Here is a 14,791-nt window from a genome sequence, read left to right as displayed (position 1 = left end):
CGACCACAAACCAGAAGCCAGACCACAGCTGCATCATTAGCCACTTTAAACCCCTCCAATCCAAACATGAAGCAAACTGACACCCTCCATGAAGATGAGGCACGACCATGAACGCGAAGCCAAAAAATAGCAAGGCAGCCCACCATCTTAAATCCCCCTGCAACTCAGACTAACCTGAGCACAACAAAGCCCCCACCCAAACAGAACACTCTCCCAGCCAATCAGAGCACAGCCAACGCCCCTGCCAATCAGAGCACAGCCAAGCCCCTAACCAATCAGAACACACCTCCACCCAATCAGAGCACAGCCAAGCTCCCACCCAATCAGTTCATACCCCCACTGGCAGTTAAAAGGAAGAAACAGCTAAGACCACACATTGTTGCCTGAAGCATGAAGCTGAAAACACCAGCCTGAAGATGATGAATGGGACTTCGTCGAAACGTCGCCAAGACACTTCCAATCTTATTCCAACTTGAGATGTCATCCCCACCACCAAGTCGTTTCCCCCTTCTCTCTTCCTTGTGATTTTCCATGAGTTCAGAGCCCTCACCCCCTACACTATCCTGGCGTCTATCCTTAACATCGTGATGTTTATTACTACGGAGCCTCACTGTAGATATTCTGCATGTGCTCTCACTGCATGGCTCTCCCCCACGCACCATTTTCCCAGCCTTTCCAATTTCTCTGCTGTGGGGAGTGGGTCTTTAGGCCTCATGACACATGAGCGTAATGTATGGCCAGGTTTATGTGCCACCCTCACGTTGTGGGGTGCCAATAATCTGGCCTTAGCCTCTGAGACATTGCTGACATAGGGCAGGGTGACACGTGCTATGTGTCATGAGGCCTAAAGACCCACTCCCCACAGCAGAGAAATTGGGGTTTGTGTACAAAATCAACTGTAAGGACTGCTCCTCTAACTACATGGGCGAGACCTCTAAGAGGGTGAAAACAAGGGTCCAGTAACATAAGTTGGCCATAAGAAGAGGAGAGCAATACTTCCAGATCCTAACGCACATGATGGGCACAAATTTGATTTTGAGGGTGTGGTTGTGGTTGCCAGCGACGTTACAAAGAGCGGCAGGTTGCTTAAAGAAGCGTGGCTTTCAAAAGAGGAGTCGATCAATCGACACATAGATTTGCACCCTGCACACTTAACATTAAGAGCATGGGAAGCCCGAACCCATTCACTTCACCACCAGCAACTCAATAATGATAACTTCACTCCGTTATCGGGAAGGACTAATACCCAGGTAAACAACAGCTGACGACCTGAGACCCCCTGGGGTGTCACAATGGAAACGTGATCGTCACGGAAAGAAATACCTGCCGGTTCCAAGGATTCAATTTCTGACGCATCAGGCATATATTGATGCAAATGCTGATGCTATCACTAGCCTCCCATGTTGACTAGGAAGAACTAAGAAGGAAACAAAACAAATCAGAACACCACTTCCAAGCACTGAGTCATCACATCCAAATGGTAGCTAGAAAAACGAACCAAGAAACAACAGCACACCTCCAACGTAAGATGAATGCCATACGTAAGTCCCAATATAGTAATTTTACCAATAGAGTGGTTTGTAACCTCTCTTCCAAACCTCTGACCAACTCACAACTCACCCTACTGCAACGTGATACTAATCATAACCTTATGGATGCCTACCCTTTAGATTTTATATCTGCACTGGAGCCTGCGATGCATCATATGGGGACAGATGAAGACACCAGAAATTCCATTAGACAACAGATCACAGGGCTACTAACTAACCACAGGTACCATCACACCCTATCTAGAGAAGAAACTGGAGCTCTTACACAACTTAAAAGAGATGATACTATTGTCATACTTCCTGCAGACAAAGGTAGGGTGACTGTTATTATGGATAGAACACTGTATACAGCTAAAGCACTTGAACTCTTGAATGATAAGTTGGCCTATAGAGTAATTAAAAAAGACCCCTCAATAACGCTCAAAAATAAAATCAACAAACTGCTAGACAACTTTAAGCGTTGTAAGAAGATCGGAGATGACACCCTAAAGAGGATACGTCCCTGTGACACGGCCCTTGCCCGTTTTTACGGTCTACCAAAGATCCACAAAGAAGGTACCCCCCTTCGCCCCATTGTATCATTCAGGGGCACCCCCATCTCAGGACTAGCTAAATGGCTTAGTACCCGCATCAACCACCTCGTAGATGGCAGTAACACCATGGTCAGATCTGCAGAAGAATTTTTAACTAGAATTAAGACCCTTAGGGTGGAGGATGATGAGATGATGGTGTCGTTCGACGTCACCTCTCTCTTCACCTCCATTCCCCAGGACTTAGCCATCTCTGTCCTGAAAGAACGTTTGACACCTATGAATGAAAATCATCACCAAGATTCCCTTCAGACGGAAGACCTCGTGAAATTGATAGAAATATGTCTCCAGACTTATTTCACATTCCAAGGTACCATCTATGAACAAATAAAAGGAACCCCGATGGGCTCCCCCATCTCCAGTATTATAGCTGAGGTAGTCCTTCAACAGCTTGAACATAAGGCTATGACTTTATACCAACCCAAATTTTGGGTTCGATACGTGGACGATACATTTGCCATTGTCAAAAGACAACATGTAACTACATTTATGGGAATATTAAATTCCATCTACTCTGACATAAAGTTTACTGTAGAGGAAGAAAGACACAATTCTCTTGCCTTCTTAGATGTTTCCATCCACCGTCAACCAGATGGATACCTACATACGAAGGTATTCCGTAAACCAACCCACACGGATAGAATCCTCCATTACCAGAGTAATCATCCTGTTTCCCATAAAATCAGCTGCATAAAAACGTTATTTAAACGCGTTGACTCCCACTGCAGCACGGATGAATATAAGAAAGAAGAGAGGAGACACCTCTTCCGTACGTGCATATATAACGGTTATCCATTAAAATTTATCAAACGACATTGTACAACTTTCCAGCACCAGACCACCCAACGAAGAAGGGATTCCCCCCTACAAAAAACACGCATCTCCCTCCCATACATAAGTAACATCTCAGAGGCCACAGCCAGACTACTAGCACCCCATGGTATAGAAGTAGCTCACAAACCTAACCAAACCCTACGATCAAAAATTATGCGTCCAAAGGACCCCCTACCTACCATGGAGAAATCTGCTATTGTTTATAAGATCAACTGCAAAAACTGCGAAGGCAACTATGTGGGAGAAACAGCCAAACGCTTGAAAACTCGCCTCCACGAACACAAACTGGCCATAAAACGAGGCGAACCACACTCACAACTTTGGATGCATATGGCACAACAAGGCCATCAGTTTGACTTCAATAACACCCTTATCATAGCCAGTGATGCCACGAAGGGAGGTCGGCTGCTAAAAGAAGCCTGGTTCTCGAATAACAACTCAATCAATCGTCACATTGACTTGCACCCAGCACAACAAGCGCTACGAAAATGGAACTCAAACCATCATCCTTTATATCACAAACCTTACAATCAACATCCACAACATTCTAAACCAGGAGCTACACCTCCTCCCTACCAGAAACAATCTGATATAGCCTACCCAGAAACCCCCCAACAATATCAAGAGGAAACCACACCCCCTTTAATTGGAGAAAACAACAATAATGACATTGGAGCGCTTAAGAAATTTGAGGATAGAACCACTAAATTTAGCACTACCCATAATAATAATAAAGGTGGATATCCCATACAGAGAGGGGAGAAAAAACATGTGATGACGACCCGTTCGCTTGATAAAAGGGAAAGTAACATGAGCGGGGAATCTGCCCAAATACCAACAGACTTTTGCTCACAGAAATGGGGGGGATTTAACTTGAATATTGACCTACGAGGGAAGATGAGCATGGGGGACACCATGATGGAGGAGGATGATTCAAACATTGAAAAATACCACATCCAGTTGATGCTTGTACATGCGAGCGAAGATAAATACGGGAGCACGCAGCAGAGGAAAGATGTTAAATTGCAGCCGATGAAGCCCCGCCTCCATGGTAGGATACACAATGACATCAAACTAAATCCCCCCACTGCAACGAGAGCCAATACTGCCGGGAGAGGGCGGAACATAACTTTAACAATACCCCCTGAGGTCGACGGAAATGTGAACAAAAGTGCTCGAGAGAACGACAGAAGAAATCTTTACTCTGATTCCCCCCCCCACCTATCAGCTGTTCAGCAGGGAATGCTAGCACAGTCTAGGAACCACGTGCAGACGTCTATGGAACCCGTTTGAATCACCTTGTTAGAAACGGTCTCTCAGCCCTGAAGATGTTGGGGAGTTTTCCCAACGAAAGCTTGGCAACCTTTTAATATAGTAAAATACTTTAATTAAAGTATTTTAACTTTAAACTCTCCTGGTGAACGCGCTTTATTCATTTCATTTATAATTATGCCCGGGAGTCGCATTTTCACCATCATTATTGAATATATATATATATATATATATATATATATATATATATATATATATATATATATATATGTTTTCTGAGGTTTTCCCGGGTGTTTGTATGTAGGTCTTTGGTTGTTCGGGTTTTCTCCTGCGTAAAATTGGAAGTGTCTTGGCGACGTTTCGACCAAGTCCCATTCGTCATCTTCAGGCTGGTGCTCTCAGCTTCGTGCTTTGAGAAGCACAAAGCTGAAAGCACCAGCCTGAAGATGACGAATGGGACTTCGTCAAAACGTCGCCAAGACACTTCCAATTTTACATGGGAGAAAACCCGAACAACCAAAGACATATATATATATATGTCTATATTATATCCTTAATATACATCATTTTCCTAAAATTTTACTGAAGCATGCATTTTATGCTCATTTGTCCCTATTGTTTATTTTTTAGAGTATGATGAGAACATAACAAAGAGAAGTAAACATATACACACAATCCACATAATTATATACAAGACGCCTATGTGGATACGGCAATTTCCTCATAACTGGATGTTCAGTTGAGCTATCCAGGCAATTGCCAGTGTGATTCAATGTTTTTAACTGTTTTTCCTAATTTTTTTTTTTTCTTATTAAAAGTTTTATGAATTTTACAAAAAAGAAAAAAGAATACAAAACAAGAGACAACATATACAAAAAAATAAAACTAAACAATACATATATAAGAAAAACCCCCCATCCCCCACCCCTCCCCCCCCCCAAAAAAAAACCCTCCCTTCCCCCCCCCTGAGCTTCCCAGAGCAGAATATAGGCTTAAGAAATAAAAATAAAAATTAAATTAAGAACTTTATATTTATATATATAAAAAGATTATCTATAATATATATGAAAATAAAACTTATGAAAAAACTATATAATATTTTTGTATACCCAATCTAAATTGTATAAATTTTATCCATTTATCCCAAACAGCAAAAAACTTCTCTTGCGTTTGTTGCTTTAAGAAAGCCGAAATCTTTGCCATTTCCGCCAAATGAGCTACTTTAAGAAACCATTCCTGCAATGTAGGCAAAGATTCCTTCTTCCAATATTGTCCTACTAACAGCCTGGCGGCTGTAATCAAATTTAACATCAATACAACCTCCTTTGTATCACAATCTGTAACAATACCTAACAAAAATAATTGCGGAGTAAATTTTACCCTCCTTCTAAAAATTCTCTGGATATTCCACCATATTTTGATCCAAAATGCTTTTATCTCTCTGCATGACCACCAAATATGATAATAGGAAGCCTCCTTATAACCACATCTCCAACATTTGGGTTGCACGTCAGGGTACATATAAGACATTTTTTGTGGATCAAGGTGCCATCTATAAAACATTTTATAAAAATTCTCCCTTAAGTTCTGTGCTTGTGTAAATTTGACATTTCTCACCCAAATATTTTCCCAGGTGTCCAATGAGACTGGCTCACCAAAATTCTGCGCCCATCTTATCATACAATCTTTAATTAGTTCCGTTTCTGAATCCAATTCAACTAAAACCGCATAAATTCTCTTAATGTGGGTTTGTCTTGAATCCTTCACTTGCTTAATAAGATTTTCATCTTCTCTAAGAAAACCCACCTTACAATCCATCTTCCATCTGTCTAGTAATTGCCTATATTGGAACCAAGAATAAATAAAGTTTTCTTGTGCTAACTCTTCCCGTGATTTTAATTGCCAGTTTTGTCCATCCCATTTAAGTAACTGTCTGTAAGACACCATATCCATTTTAACCCCTCTTTTTATTGCTTCTATCGCATGCCAAGGTATAGCCCATAATGGTACTTTGAAATCACTTTTATAATATTTTCTCCAAATCCTAAGTAAAGAAATTCTTAAGATATGAGATTTAAAAGCCCAATCCATTTTTTTATTGAATGTTAAATAGGCATGCCACCCATAAAGTAAATCCCATCCCTCTAGATAAAGTATCTCAGAATTTGTCAAATTTACCCAATCACTGATTAGTGTTAAAACCACCGCATCATAATATAATTTCAAATTTGGTACCTTAAGTCCACCCCTCTCACGGAAGTCTTGCATAATTTTAAACTTAACCCTTGGCTTTTTCCCTGCCCAGATAAATTTATTAAGACCCTTCTGCCACTCATTTAAATTAATCTCATTTTTCAAAATTGGTAACATTTGAAACAGAAAAAGAAACTTGGGTAAGATATTCATTTTTATCACTGCAATTCTTCCCATGAGGGATAATTGCAACTTTTCCCAGTTCTTCAAGTCGTTCTGTACCCTGACCCACAACCTTTCATAATTATTTTTAAATAATTTTACATTAGAAACAGACAACATCACCCCCAAATATTTTACCTTATTAACAATCTCAAAACCCGTCAGGTTAGTCAAAATCTGCTTCTCCTGACTAGACATATTTTTAGGTAATGTTTAGGTAATGTTTTTCCTAATTTTGTATGCCTCCTGTACCCTGGTGTTGGGTGACCAAAAGTTTTAAATCAATAAATAATACAACATTGAAATATGGTCACGCAGATAGCCTTTAAAGCTTGCATTTTATCAGGTGTGTTCAGGAGTTATCGAGGAGTATTGTATAACATTGACAAAATAATCCCCTCTGAGAGAAGTCATGCAGTGACATGGATGAAGTAGAGACAGGTCTGCTTTTATAGTTTATAGCATGTCTTTGGTGATTAAATTGCCTACGTACCTGGTTTTGAATAGCACTTTGTGAGAGCATATAATTATCCTTGGTTGTAAAGCTCTCAGTGAAATCCTTCCTTTGTATTTTTTCAGACAAGAAAGTGATATTTTGGTTGAGAAACCCAGGTTATCACGGAGAAAGGAAGCAAAAGAAAAGGCAAGACCAATTCCTATTCTTCAGCAATGCTCTCCTGAGTGACCTCCTACAGATGTTTATCATAACAGCCAATTATTGAAGAAGATATGGTGGATGAAGGCAGTGAATAAAAACGTCTTCCAGCTGCTGCTTCCCAAGCTATATCTGTAAGCCTATGCTGGTTCCTTCTAAAGCTGTCATGTCCAAGATTAAACTGGGTTTTTTTTCTCCTTCCCATCTCTTTTGTTTCTGGTGTTTTTCCTTCTATGGAGAGCTTGGTTTTTCCTTTGAATAACTGTGTTGTTAGCTTAATGTTTGCTTCATCCATAACTTTTGCTTTTTATTTTGTGCCTGTACTCAAAACACAGACATGCCAGCAAGCATCAAAAGGACTCTAGCAAAGATATTGCTGCCTTTCTGCAACAACAAAGAGAACTAAAAAGGACAAAGACAAAAAGTCAGTTTGTATACATAATGGTAAAATAAGATGCTTTGATTTAAAAGAGCGGGTAAATAAATAAACAAATGAAAAGTTTGTATCAACCAAAATTATTACTAAGAGCAAAGCCATTTTTATTGTGAAGGAATAACAAGTTTTGTAGCAGTATCAAGGTCTGAAAATTCCTTTTGAATTAAACCAAATTTCTACAAGATTTGTGTTCAATACAAAATTAGAATATTTTACTGTCAACTGAAATTAATGACATATTCTATAAATTACTGGTAATTTTTGGTTGGACCCCATCCACATGCAAAAGAAAATAATCAGCAGGCTTAAGAAAAAAAAAATCCTGCTGGTAAAGAAAGATTTAAAAAAAGGGGGGGCCGAGTGCTTTTAGGAAAGCAAGTCTTTCTTTTGTTTATCCTAACATCTTACATTTTAATACAGGAATCCCACTGTTGTTTGTTCAGATTAAATGTAATTTTAAGCATGGGGAATTCAAAAAGATATATTGATGCAAATGCTGATGCTATCACTAGCCTCCCATGTTGACTAGGAAGAACTAAGAAGGAAACAAAACAAATCATACTAAGAGAAGCAAGGGTGAGTTTGTATTCACACTGAGATCCATTGTATAATTTGTCCTTAGTGATGAATAGGCAGTTAAAAATATTCTCAGCAAATAAATACATATCCTTGACCTCATCCACTTGACATTGTCCCTCCAAGATTTAAAACCCTAGCTGGAAAAAAGGGATCAACTCTTTGATGGACTTTGCCTGCAAAGTTATGTGCAAGACCAATGCACTATACAAATGTCCTGTGATTGACCTGTATTTTTCAATTAATACCTGGAAGAGAGGCTGCTTAGACAAGCTAGATCTTCCTATTTAATCTTGCAAGTTGAGAGATAACAAAGTTCAACTTTAACCTCAATCAGTTAATTATTTCTCTTTTTCTTGTAGCAGAACCTGCTAGATACTTAATCCTCATTAATATGTAACCTTTTGCTGATGCTGGGGTTGGAGGGAGAAAGAGAGATTGCAGGGCTATACAAACTTGCCCAATGAAAGCAATACCTTTGTAAATTTTATTCTGGAGACCATCCTTATATTTGGGCTCAGACAGCAAATTAAGGAGGGCCCCCATGGTACTATGAATATATTCATGGACTTTCTAAAATGTTTGTAGCTGTTCTGGCATCTCTGTTGGTGTTTTCATTCTTTGGTATTTGTCCTGCAAATCCTAAATCAAGCATCAGTGGACAAATTAGCAGCAACTAAGTACTTACATTGAATCAAATCAGGTTGATGTACTAAAACTAAACAATGTGAAAAATCCTTGAGAGTCTGAGCAAAGAGATACCATCAAATGACAAATCAGATAAGAGACAGCATAGCCGAAGTTGGATAGTGGGAGAGACAAGAGACTCAAAAGAGACCATCCCTGGTTTCTTAGGCTATAAAGAACATGACGTAAGTCAGGATGACCTAAGTAATTTCTATTAAAGTTTCTGTTAAATTGTATGAATTTGGGGACAGATGTCTGAGGACTCCTTTGGAAAGCACCTGGAAACACATTAGCTTCTTTAAATAAACTTTGCAGACAAAGGTTATGTCCATTAACAAGAGGAAATGATGAGGATACTTTAGTAACTTCTATTTCCTTACATAACAAATAAAGTGTAAATGCTGACTGAACCATTGTATGTAATCCTTTCACAGCCTTATGGGAAGACCCATCTTTGCTTGGATCAAAAATATATGTGTTACTCAGAGAGATTCAGAGTGTGCAAGACATTTGGAGGAAAATTGTATATTTATATTTGCAAAATTGATGTCGACCTTGTAGGGTAAATAGGAATCATAGCCAGATGAGTTAATTCTACTAATGCTACACTGACAGAATCTCCCTCCCAACACACCCACACAACATGACCCACCCTCCTTTACAGCCCAAGAAACTTGGGAGTGTCTCTTCTGAGCCTCTTGCCCTGTTAACTATACAGTGGCAAACTATGCTGTCTGTTATCTGGCCATTTCCTTAGCAGCATCTCCTTGCACAGTTTCTCAAGGTCTTTCCTACATTCCATTACAGATTACGCAGCCAAGATGGATGCTTCTCTTCTGGGCATTTCAACTGTTTGCCATCTTTACCATAAGAAGGTATTAATCTGCCAAAGGTAATCTGAGATCCACAATGCCCGCAACAGTGTAAAATCATTTTAATACGTGAACAGCTCAATACACTACATCAAGTAATTCAAATATAACTTGTGGTACTAATCATGTTCTATGACTGGACAGCTTTCTGAGGTCATCTAGGACAAATTGAAAATTATCAGACATCTTTTCATCATGTTTCTAGATAAGAATGACTGATCATTTGGAACTAATAACTTGTAACTGAATTTGTCTCTCTCCTCTTTCCTCAGAATTGTTCCTTTATTCTCATGTCATTATGCCACAGGTGGATAACCTTGACTGATACATAAACTCTGATGTGGGTTGCCTAGTAGTTTGAACTGTATTAATCATATGGATTCTCCTGGATTTGTTGCTTTTAAACTGAAATACTTATTTTAAGTAAATATTATACTTTTCACTTGCTTGCAAGCTTAAAATGGCCAGAAATTGTGTTGCACATAAAGATCTCACAGCCTTTCTCAAGTACTAGTTTACATTCTACCTTCAACCTCCCCAAATTAACACACCAATTTCAAGCATCTGGAATCTTTCAATCATTCCAAATGATTGCTCCTAAAGTGTTGTGTGACCTCTTGAAGCCATCAGTGTGAGTCCGACAGGAGAACCACATTGTCAAGTTTCAAAAATAATATAAAAAATAATTTAAATATTAACAATATCAGATGTTTATATTGACCACATCTGGCAATTTCTAAAGCAGAGAAGAAAGGAGGGAGACTAGTAAGATTACAAACTATAGACATAAGCAATGGCAATGTTTTATGACTTCCTATTCTTCTGTTACTTCTTATTACCTTTCTGGTAAATAATATTAATATTTCATAATACATTTTTATTAAACAATGCAGATTCAGCAAAAATGGAAGAATAACTTCACACAATAGGACATTCACTTTCTGAATTCACAATATTTTTTTTTACTAAATCATTCAAACCAGCATTTTCTGTAGCAACTACAGGTTGTTATCCAGCAAGAATTATTTCTCCCAGCAATCAAACTTTGGGCTTTCAACACCCAAAGTGTTGAATAATTGGAGATTATTTACTGACTATCACAAACATGCTATATGAGAAAAGATCAAGTGATATATCATTCATTGGTTTTATTTAATTCCTTTCCTCAAGGAAAGAAGCTCAAAATGGCATGTGAATTAGATATCACATAGAAGATTGGCTGAATCTAACAATGAGGTTTACTTATAATGTATGTTACAGAGCTTATAACAATATATATGCAATGGTTTTAATGCTGTGGGTTAGTGTTTTGAGATTTCTCAGCAGCTTTACTGAAAAGATATCTTTAAAAAAAATAGAATTGCTTCCCTTACATGACTCTTTGATGTCTATATGAAGCCTCTGGTGTGGTCACTTAATGGCATGGGGTGAGGTATAAATGATATCCAGATTTGTATCTCTATCAACAAAGCAATGCCAAGGAGGCTCTTACTGTAGATGGTAGGGGTCTGGATGAGGAAGAATAGGCTTCAACTCAACCTTAGCAAGATTGCTTCTGGTTTTAGGGCTTCAGGTTCTGGAAATTTTCCATATGTAACTCAGAGCAGAGTTTTATCTCCCTGACAGAACCTATGCCAAATTTAGGGATCCTCCTGGACTCATGACTTCTAGTTGAAGAGTAGGTGGCTACCATGGCCAGGATAATTTTACACAGCTTCATGTTGTGTGCCAATAGCACTTGTTCCTGAGGAAGAGGCTCTGCCATAGTCTCTCATACCTTAGTCATCTCCCAAATAGATTATTTTAATGTATTTTATATGACACTGAAGAACAACTCAAAGCAGCAACTGATGGAAAATGAAGCACTACAGGCAGTTATCGGCAGTCCTTCTTTGCTAGTTGCATAAGTTGCTACTGGTTTTCTGGATCCAATTTGAGTTGCTGTTAAGTCTTTCATGACATGGAGCTACGTTATCTGAGGAACCACCTCTTCAAAATTGTATTTACCCATTCCATCAGAACTGTCAGGAGAGGAATGCTATGGGTCCTGTCTATGATGTAGTGTCCATCTGGCAGCACCCAAAAAATGAGTCTCCTTTCTCATGGCACTTGCTGTTTGGATCATCATTCCTCTGGAGGTTAAACTAGCCCCAACCCTGGTGGCCTCTTGTATATTTTGGAAAATCTGATTATGCCACTAGGCATGTGGATCAGAACATGTGGCAGATTCCACAGAATGGTTATGTTGTTGATTATGACAGTTTCCAACACTGGCTACAATTATGCATTTTAAAATGCTTTTATGTTGATGTTATTTTTATGTTTTTAATGGTGGTTCACTGCCCAAAGTCACAATGTCAGGAGAGTGAGGGCATATACATTGAAATAAATATATTTCTTTGTTTTATTTTTTGTCTCAGCTCTATATATTATGTTTCTCACCTTGTTATTGAATTGTATAATCCTCACCTAAGAAATTCATTCTGGAAAGAGGACTTTGCCTATTTTAATAGCTATAAAATTTTACTTTTATCAAATACTTCAGTTTCTTGATAAAATGCTAAGATTGCTCATGCATGGTAAACTGTTTGCAAAATAAAAAAGGAAGAAATTTCTGGTTCATATATTCTATCCTTTTTGTTTCGCATTTTGCAGATACACAAAAAGCCCAGTGCAATAAATAAACTTACCATTCCTATGTTTGAATGTGCATTTTAATCTATGCTAATTTTACACACAACAGTTGCTTCAGCCAGATCCTATTTACAGTCTTTCCACAGTTAGAGACACATTGCTATTTTCCTGAAATAAATGTTTCTGTATGAAACCCCTTAGTTTCTGTGTGTGCTGGTAACTGATACCATCAATGGAATGCCAAGCACTGTGTTTATCAAAGGAATTAGAAAGTCCCAGATATGAATTCAGTACTAACTAGGAGAAGGAACTTCTAACTGAGCAGCTTCAGAAGATGAACAGCATGATAGCAAAACCACTCTATTCGGTGGCCCCACCAAAACTGAAGTCAAATTATAATAAGTGTTCAGAAAGTCAGACATTCATAATGTTGAAAGCCAAGTGTCAAAATTCAAACTTGAAGTTCTATCAAGAATAAAGCAATCCTGTTGGTAATATTTCTTTCTTTTTTTTTTTTTACTATTCTCAATCATGTTTGCTCTCCTCTGTATTCAAACAGGAAAGTAAGCCCATAAATATATATCAATAAAAACAATTTCAATTTTTTTTCTGAAAAATGAGGTAGAAGAACCTTATTAGAGCCTCTTCTAGGAATTATAAAAATATTTCCGCATATTGGAGGTCAAATTGTAACAGAGAATTAAAATAAATTCTAAAGGTGAATTGCTTTTAGAGTCCATGCAGTGCTAAAGTTCATACATTCTAGAACGGAAATTAAAGGTCCTTTATGCATTCACATGTAAGAAAGCAGAGAATACCAAACATTTGTCAAGAATATTTAAGACATTGGGGTTATATGTGTCTTCATTGTACATACACATACAAATATTTACCCATTTCTATTCCTTAAAAAGACCTCAAAGAACATTTCTGTACAAAAATATTTTTAACCTGAGATAGAAAAGTAAATATTTCAGAACCTCACCAATGAAGAGCAGTTGTATGTTTCAAGGTCAGCCTTTCAGGTTTGCATTTTGAGAAAAAAATCCAATAACCCATCAAGGCAACATCTTACCCTGTTTTCCCCAAAATAAGACCTAACCAGAAAATAAGCCCTAGCACGATTTTTTCGTATTATAAGCCCTACTCCAAAAATAAGCCCCAATTAAGATCATCTGCCAGATGGATGCATTTAGTACTGTATTTCCTCCAAAATAAGACCAAACTGGAGAATAAGCCCTAATGCATCTTTTGGAGCAAAAATTAATATAAGACTGGACTTATTTTTGGAGAAACGCGGTAATAAATTCATTCAACCATGAAGGAAGGAGTTTTGCTTATTCAGTTTCTAAAATCTTGTAACCTAGACCTTGTTCCTCAAAATTAAACATAATTCATATTACTCTTGATTCTCTGGTTGTGCTCCACTGTTAAAGGTTTGACAGATTCCAAAACCTTAGAAAGAGCGGATGTAAAACAATGTCCTGAAGGTAGATTCCAGAGTAGCTATTTCTCTTCCTCCCGTCCCAGCTACAGCATTAAATACTCAAACACAGAAACACCAATCTCTTTGAAACCTGCCAGGAAAGTGGAAGAGAAGGTAAAAAAGCTTTTCTTGGATGAAAGTGGATTGTTTTCATCTCCTTGAGCTATCCATTGGGGACACTTCTGAAGACAAGAAGCCTGCTAAATACTGGCATGAGTCACTTTGCCACTATCTACTGTTAAACTAAAATTGACTTTAATGTTACTGAATAAATGGTTTTGTTTTTTGTTATTTTTTTTTACTGAAAAGCACAACATATTTTTAGTACAATTAACAGGATGTTCAATCCTTCAGTGGTGAGAAAGAACTCAGACAGAATATGTAAACTAGATTAATGATTATATACCGGAACAATGTTAATTTCCCAATTCCAAACTTTATAAAATGCAACTGGGTCATTCTGTCACACAGAAACAAATATGGGTGTTGAGTGCAAACTGTTTGGAGTTAGAGTTCAGAATAGAGTCAACAGGGATGTGCTCTAATTCCATAAATGAAGCTTAATAATTTAAAGATGAATAGCTGGTACAGTTAAGCAATGAATATGCCCTATATCAATATTATAATATTTGTTGTTATCATACCTAACTATAGAACTACTGTCTGTCACAATTCTTTGCAGATTTTTTAAAAAAATATTACAATAGTATTTTCCTTCCTCTGTTGTATATCACAGGTATTAATTTTATTGTATTTGACTCATTGCCATTTCTGGGTGAGTGCT

The sequence above is a fragment of the Crotalus tigris genome, unplaced genomic scaffold (assembly GCF_016545835.1).
Source record: "Crotalus tigris isolate CLP2741 ecotype Arizona unplaced genomic scaffold, ASM1654583v1 scf7180000020892.262510, whole genome shotgun sequence".
Lineage (NCBI taxonomy): Eukaryota > Metazoa > Chordata > Lepidosauria > Squamata > Viperidae > Crotalus > Crotalus tigris.
The sequence above is the reverse complement of the archived record's forward strand: the minus strand, read 5'-3'. Positions refer to the sequence as shown.